This window comes from Schistocerca nitens, chromosome 2 (genome assembly GCF_023898315.1).
Source record: "Schistocerca nitens isolate TAMUIC-IGC-003100 chromosome 2, iqSchNite1.1, whole genome shotgun sequence".
NCBI lineage: Eukaryota > Metazoa > Arthropoda > Insecta > Orthoptera > Acrididae > Schistocerca > Schistocerca nitens.
The window spans coordinates 987070655-987078767 of NC_064615.1; positions in this window are offsets into that span (position 1 = coordinate 987070655).

Below are 8113 nucleotides of genomic sequence, written 5' to 3' on the forward strand. Positions count from 1 at the left end.
TGAAGTGTCAGCGTTAATACTGTGATACAACCGTTCCTCAAAGCTTCTGTTTGCTCAGAGAAGAGACTGCCACCTGATTCAGGCGCCGCTGTCTGTGCTTTATTTCTTTTTCCTGTTTTTATGCCGTCCTGAAATCGTCGGGAGCGCGGCGAGGTCGTATCGGCTAGTTGCTTCCACTTGCGTATTCCCTCCGCTGCCCCTGATCCGCCTTATCCGGAACTCGCCGCGGCAGTAAAGCGGCAGTAAACGCGAGCTCCACGAGTATTCCACCACCCGGAACGGCGTCGCTTGGAACCGTGTGACGTCACAGCGTTCTCTGGGACTATGCTAAGGGGTTCCCGCGCCGTTTCTCTGCATAGCTTTCGGCTCTGATTCACACCAACGTCGGGTGTGCGGTGTACTGCTGTTGCACATCGTATGCATTCGTTACTACTTCTTAGCGTTAATCCCAACAGGTACGACAGAAACGGCAACAAAGCGACTCTTCACGTTGCTGCGTAGGTCTCTTTTTTTTCTTTTTTTTTTTTCCTAAGCTCTCTGGGACTACACATCTGAGGTCATCAGTCCCCTAGACTTAGAACTACCTGAACCTAACTAACCTAAGGACATCACACACATCCATGCCCGAGCCAGGATTCGAACCTGCGACCGTAGCAGCAGCGCGGTTCCGGACTGAAGCGCCTAGAATCGCTCGGCCACAAAGGCCGGCGAGTAGAATGTGTGAGACTGACAGTAGGTATCAGACTTCTGGAAAAACGTCATGCACACTTTTCTGAAGACAGCAAGAGCTGACAAGTCCGAGAATCATCGTACAATGACCTTAACAGCTCACGCATTCACGTTGCTGACAAGAATAATATACAGAGGTAATGAAAAGATAGCTAAGGATCTGTTATATAACTACCAGTTTGGCTTTAGAAAAGGTAAAGGCAACAGAGAGGCAGTTCTCACGTTGCGGTTAATGTGTAAGTGGGCTGCTTCTGTGTTGGCAGCGCTGTGTAGCGCTTTGCATTGGATCTCTGACTGCGCTTTATTTGTAAGAGACTCTGTGGCTGGTTGGACTCGATGTTGGAAGCTAATCGCCAGTAGTGTTGGGGAGCTGGAAGCTAGTCGCCTGCAGTCATGGAAGTACTGTTGGGCAGTTGAAGGTGAACAGCCAGCAGCGATGGATGTTAAATGTGACAAGTTAGCATTGATGGAGGGTAGAGGTCTGAAGTGTTAGCGTAGGCTGACGACCTGGAAGTATCCGACTTGGAGATTGAAAATTATTCATGATTATATCTTTGTACGATGTCAATGACGATTTAGATTCGTGTCTGAACTGGATGTCACATTATTAAGGTAAAAAGAAAAAATACGTTACTTGGTTTGCAACAAAATCTTTCCTTTGCTAACCACATACCAATTAGTAGTGACTTTAGTAGCTAGAATCTTTTATTTAGCTGGCGGTATTGACGATCGCTGTATTGCAGCAGTTCGCGTAAAGAAGATTTTTGTGAGGTAAGTGCTTAATGAAATGTGTAGGTTATTGTTAAGATTTCTTTTTAGTCAGGGTCGTTCTTTTGAATTAATTATTTGAAGTCAGGTTGTAATTTTTTGAGCAGTCAGATTGCGTTGCGCTAGAATATTGTGGGTCAGTGTTGACATCATAAAAAAAAAGTAAAGAAAAAGTAGGCTCAGTACGTTCAGTTTTACTCAGCTGTTTCAGAATCAAATAACGTAGAAGTTTCATCTTCTCAGTCATTCAGCAATTTAAGTACAGACATACACATTTAAATAAAGAAGTTTCAAATGGAAGTATGACTAAAGAAAAATCGAGACGCATTCATAGGATTTGTCGACCCGGATAACGCTTTCTACAGTGTGAAATGGTCCAAGATGTTCGAAATTCTAGAAAAAATAGAGATAAGATATAGAGAGGAACGGGTAATATGCAGACAAAAAATGATTACAATTTCAGAAACATTGGATGATTTATTGAAGAATTTTGAATTTAATCGTATGTCTAGGGACCCGCCCCCCGTCGGGCAGACCGTTCGCTCGGTGCCGGTCTTTCAATTTCACGCCGCTTCGGTGACCTGCAGTCGATGAGGATGACAGGATGATGATGAGGACAGCACAACACCCAGTCCCTGGGCGGAGAAAATTCCCCGACCCAGCCAGGTTTCGAACCCTGGCCCAGAGGATTGATTATCCTTCATGGTGACCATTCAGCTACCGGGAACGGACATTTATTGAGGGGAAAGAGCTTCACAAATTCAGCACTTCAATAACGCGTTGATCCACCTTTGGCCGTTATGCATGCAGCTATTCGACGTGGCATTGACTGACAGAATTCTTGGATGTCCTACTGTGGTATACCGTGCCAAATTCTGTCCAACTGGCCATTAGGTCGTCAAAATCCCGAGCTGGTTGGAGGTCTCTGCCCATAATGCTCCAAACGGTCTCAACTGGGGAGAGATCTGGCGACCCTCCTGACAAAAGTAGGGTTTGGCAAGCACGAAGACAAACAGTAGAAATTTTCGCTGTGTGCGGGCGGGCATTATCTTACTAAAATCCAGGTTGGCTTACCATTAAGGGAAGCAAATCAGGCTGTAGGATATCGTCCACGTACCACTGTGCTGTCAGTATACTGCAGTTGACAACCAAAGGGTTCTTGCTATGAAATGGCATCCCAGATCATCACTCGTGGTTGTCGTCCCGTGTGGTGGGCACCGGCCAGGATGGTAACCCACCGCTGTCCAGGGCGTCTCCGCAGACGTGTTCGTTAGTCATTGCGCATCAGTTCGAACCGTGCCTCATCACTGAAGACAATGAGGTTCCAGGCCGAAGACGTGTCTGGGGACGATGCGCACAGCGGTTGAGTACCAATCTGAGAATCGCCCGCCATACGGCCCGACAACCAGCAGCAGTACGATACTGCAGTGCCTGTGTTATTCCGAACTACGATGCAATCAATGTTTCATCGGACATGCATGCATTTCCGAAGGAACAGACCCTGCGGCGACTACAGCCGTTATGATGGTTCAAATGGCTCTGAGCACTATGGGACTTAACATCTATGGTCATCAGTCCCCTAGAACTTAGAACTACTTAAACCTAACTAACCTAAGGACATCACACAACACCCAGCCATCACGAGGCAGAGAAAATCCCTGACCCCGCCGGGAATCGAACCCGGGAACCCGGGCGCGGGAAGCGAGAACGCTACCGCACGACCACGAGCTGCGGGCAGCCGTTATGAAATACATAACGGATGTACGATTACTGGTTGCAGAGGCATGGCTAGCGACATACGGAAGTTTGAGCCTGGCAGTGAGTCGTGCTCGGATAGCCTAATGGTACGGCGACCACTCGAGACAAGCAGGAAATCTGGGTTCGAGTTCCGGTCCGGCACAAATTTTCATTGTCGTCTCCCAATATACAGCTGATGGTTGTCTATATTCCCAACAACCAATACATTTCAGGTATTTCAAACCGGCTGTAATCGCCACAATGACTGCCCTTCGGAAATTCATTCATGTCCGAAGGAACATTACCTAGTAATACCGAGTAACACGGGCACTAATACCGTATTTACGAGGTGTGACAATAAAGTAATGAGGCTGATTTTCTTAGCAAGATGTGGCAACCCTGCAGGCTTGTGTAGGCACAATATCTTTGAGCTTGGTCTATAAGCTGCTTCTAGTCCAAGCAGCACATCGATGCAACTGCTGAGTCGTGGGTTGTGCTGTAATAAGTTAACACGTGTTTGTGACTCTCGTCACGGAAATGGAACCGCATAATACTGCGCAACGGTATGCCATTTCTTTTTGCGTTAAAGTGGGTGAAAACGTGACGACACCTTACGGTAAGCTTCAGAAGGCTTTTGGAGAGGAGGTTATGTCAAGAGCTCAAGTTTTTGGTGGGCATAAAATGTTTAGTGAAGGCAGAACGAATATTGAAGATGAAGACCGCAGTGGACGACCATCAACCTCACGGACGGATGTCAACTTGGCCAGGGTGCGTGAACTCGTACAATCTGATCGAATATTATCCATCAAAATGATTGCAGAAGAACTGAACATCAATTGAGAAACAGTTCGTCTAATAATAACTGAACATCTTGCTATGAGAAAGATTTGTGCAAAAATGGTCCCCAAAAATCTCACACCACAACAGCGAGAAACACGGAAAAATGTGGCAGCCGATCTGTTAGAGCAAACGGAAATCAATCCAGAATTGTTAAGCCGTGTTATCACTGGTGATAAAAGTTGGTTTTTTCAGTACGATCCAGAGACAAAACGCCAAAGTTCGCCATGGTGCTCAAAGGGATCACAAAGACCAAAAATAGCTCGCATGTCAAAGTCAAAAGTGAAATTCATGCTTGTGTGCTTCTTTGATTCCAAGGAATTGTTCATAAAGAGTGGGTGCCCCCTAGACAGACAGTTAACCAATATTACTAAAAAGAAATTTTAGAAAGACTTCGTAAAAGAGTTCTTCGTGTCTGTGCCAACATTGCTGATAATTGGATTCTGTATCACGATAATGCGCCATCCCATACTGCTCTGTCAGTACAGCAATTTTTAACCTCAACACAAATTTCAGTACTACCACAGCCACCTTATTCACCAAATGTCGCTGCTTGCGACTTTTTTCTATATACTCGTCACGCGACTTTGAAGTAAAATGTCTTCCCCTCACGGGAATATACATAACGGATGTACGAGTACAGGTTGTAGACACATGGTTGACGATGTACGGAAGTTTGGGTCTGGTCGTGATTTGTGCTCTTTTAGCCAAATGGTAAGGCGGCAGCTCGCGATATGCGGGAAATCGGGGTTCGACTCCCTGTCCGGCACAAATTTTCATTGTCATCATTCCATTACACAGCTGATAGTCGTCCATATTCGCAACTACGCATACATTTCATGTATACTAGAAGTACTAGTCTCGGGTGCCGTTTTATTTCACAGCAAGACCCCTTTTGTTGTCATCGGCGGCACCCTTACAGCTTGTCAGAAGGTCGTCGATATTCTACGCTCTGTGACAAGCCACCCTGGGCATTCATTTCGGCACGATAAAGGCCCCCCGCGCACTGCGAGATTTTCTACTACTTGTCTTTATGCTTGCCACATACTACCTTGGCCACCAACGTCACCGGATCTCTCCTCAATTGAGAACGTTTGGAGCATGGCCCTCCAAATAGTTCTGGATTTTGACACTCTAACGCACAAATTTGACAGAACTTGCCGTGATATAACTCAGGAGGACATCCCACGTTTCTGTCGATCAACGCCAAGCCGAAAAATTGCTTGCCTTCTAGCCAGATGTGGTCCAATACGGTACTGACTTGCTCAGTTTGTTAAACTCTTTCCGTTGAACGAAGTATCCAATATTCCTGAAACTGTAATTATTTGTTTGTCTGTATATGTACACCACATCTATAGAACGGATGATTCGTTCGTGGTGCACAGTTTCATTTTTTTTTTTTCGGCGTTTGTACTTTGAATCTCTTGGATCCCAGAAGCACGTATACTACACTATGTGATCAAACGTATCCGGACACCTGGCTGCAAATGATTTACAAGTTCGTGGCGCCCTCCCTCGGTAATGCTGGAATTCAATATGGTGTTGGCCCACCCTTAGCCTTGATGACAGCTTCCGCTCTCGCAGGCATACGTTCAATCAGGTGCTGGAAGGTTTCTTAGGGAATGGCAGCCCATTCTTCACGCCGTGCTGCACTGAGGAGAGGTATCGATGTCGATCGTTGATGCCTGGCACGAAATCGGCATTCCAAAACATCCCAAACGTGTTCTGTAGGGTTCATGTCAGGACTCTGTGTAGGTCAGTCAATTACAGGGATGTTACTGTCGTGTAACCACTCCGCCACAGGCCGTGCATTATGAACAGGCGCTCGATCGTGTTGAAAGATGCAATCGCCATCCCCGAATTGGTCTTCTAGAAGGTGCTTAAGACATCAACGTAGGCCTGTGCTGTGATAGTGCAAAACAACATGGGGTGCAATCCCGTTCCATGAAAAACACGACCAAACCTTAACACCGCCACCTCCGAATTTTACTGTTGGCACTACACACGCTGACAGATGACGTTCACTGGGCACACAGACACCCTGCCATCGGATCGCCACATTGTCTACCGTGACTGGTCATTCCACACAACGTTTTTCCACTGTTCAATCGTCCAATGTTTACGCTTTTTACACCATCGAGGCGTCGTTTGGGATTTACCGGCGTGATGTGTGGCTAATGAGCAGCCGCTCGACCATGAAATCCAGGTTTTTCTCACCCCCCGCCTAACTGTCACAGTACTTGCAGTGGATCCTGATGCAGTTTGGAATTCCTGTGTGATGGTCTGTATAGATGTCTGCCTATTATACATTCCGAACCTCTTCAACTGTCGGCGGTTTCTGTGAGCCAACAGACGAGGTCGGCCTGTTCGAGTTTGTGCTGTAAGTGTCCCTTCACGATTCCACTTCACTATCACGTCGGAAGCAGTGGAGCTAGGGATCTTTAGGTGTGTGGAAATCTCGCGTACAGACGTATGACACAAGTGACACCCAACCACCTTACCACGTTCAAAGTCCGAGAGTTCCCAGGAGCGCCCCATTCTGCTCTCTCACGGTGTCTAATGACTACTGAGGTCGCTGATATGGAGTACCTGGCAGCACAATGCACCTAATATGAAAAACGCATGTTTTGGTGGTGTCCGGATATTTTTGATCACATAGTGTATCTACATTCTTCTACCGGCATACTACGTTCTCCTTGGGCCACACCACCGATCGTGTAATTCATGTCAACAACAACAAAGGTAATTAAGATAGCAGGCGAATGTTTCCTGTACTGGAAACGCTAATGCGGAGATGATGATAATTTCCTTCGATGGTTCGCTAAAGACAGACAACTATGGAACGCGAGTGAACATAAGCGAATGCATACCGAACACGACCGAACAGTGTTTGCTCGTGCGAACTACGCATTTACACCAGAGATAATTTTCGTTCATTTTTGGGCGTTCGCCTATGTTCACTGCGGTGTAAAGGGGTCTTTGCGTGTGACGATCGCCGCGCTAGCGTCTGTCAGCCCAGAGCGACAGGCCGTCAGTTATTTGCCATCCACGTATCATGTAGCGACGCAAAAAACAGTAATTAATTTACACAGCCCCTAAAATTAATTACGTCATTCCATTATCGGCGCAACTGTTTTTGTTTATTCTTTCTCCAGGACTCGCCACTTCACTCATGCAACGACGTGGTTTACTCGCGTTAATAGATGCTACATTAAACACATTATTTATCTTGTAAGATTGCGTTGTTCATCAGTTTAGGAAATAGGCTGAAGCACAACGTTAAAATTTTTATGGTAAATTACTTAGAACTGAGTATAAAAAGTATTTCCGTTACGTCCCCTGTCATTTTTTAGAAGCTTGTAATGGGTGATTTTTCTTTTTTATTTTATAATCGTCACATCATAACCTCATATGCAGATGAAGCAGTAATTCATCAAGCGTTTGATCGATTTAGTATGTATGTAATATTCGGTTCGCCAATTAATATTTATCTGACAACTTTGTACTCTTTATACACTGTCCAGCCACATTAATGTGACCACAGTCTATGTTGGACGTCATCGTCCAATAACCATTCACAGACGGCCGGTGGCAACTCTAGCAGTGGAGCGCAGGAGGTGCGGGGGAGGGGGGGGGAGGGGCACGTAAGACAGTACACTCGTTGTCGTAATGCAGAAACGAAGCGATTTATCCGACGTCCAAAAGTGCATGATCTTTGGCTTTTGGCCCAAGGGTGAAGCAATTCTAAAACTGCTAAGACTGTAATTAGTCTGCATGCCGCCGTGATTAAAGCAGAATGATGAGCCAAAGAAACTGGTACACCTGCCTGATATTGTGTAGGCCCCGCGCGAGCAAGCAGAAGTGCTGTAACAAGACGTGGCATGGACTCGACTAATGTCTGAGGTAGTGCTGGAGGGAAGTCACACCATGAATCCTGCAGGGCTGTCCATAAATCGATAAAAGTAGGAGGAGTGGAGATCTCTTCGAAACAGTACGTTTTGAGGCATCCCAAATATACTCAATAATATTCATGTTTGGGGTG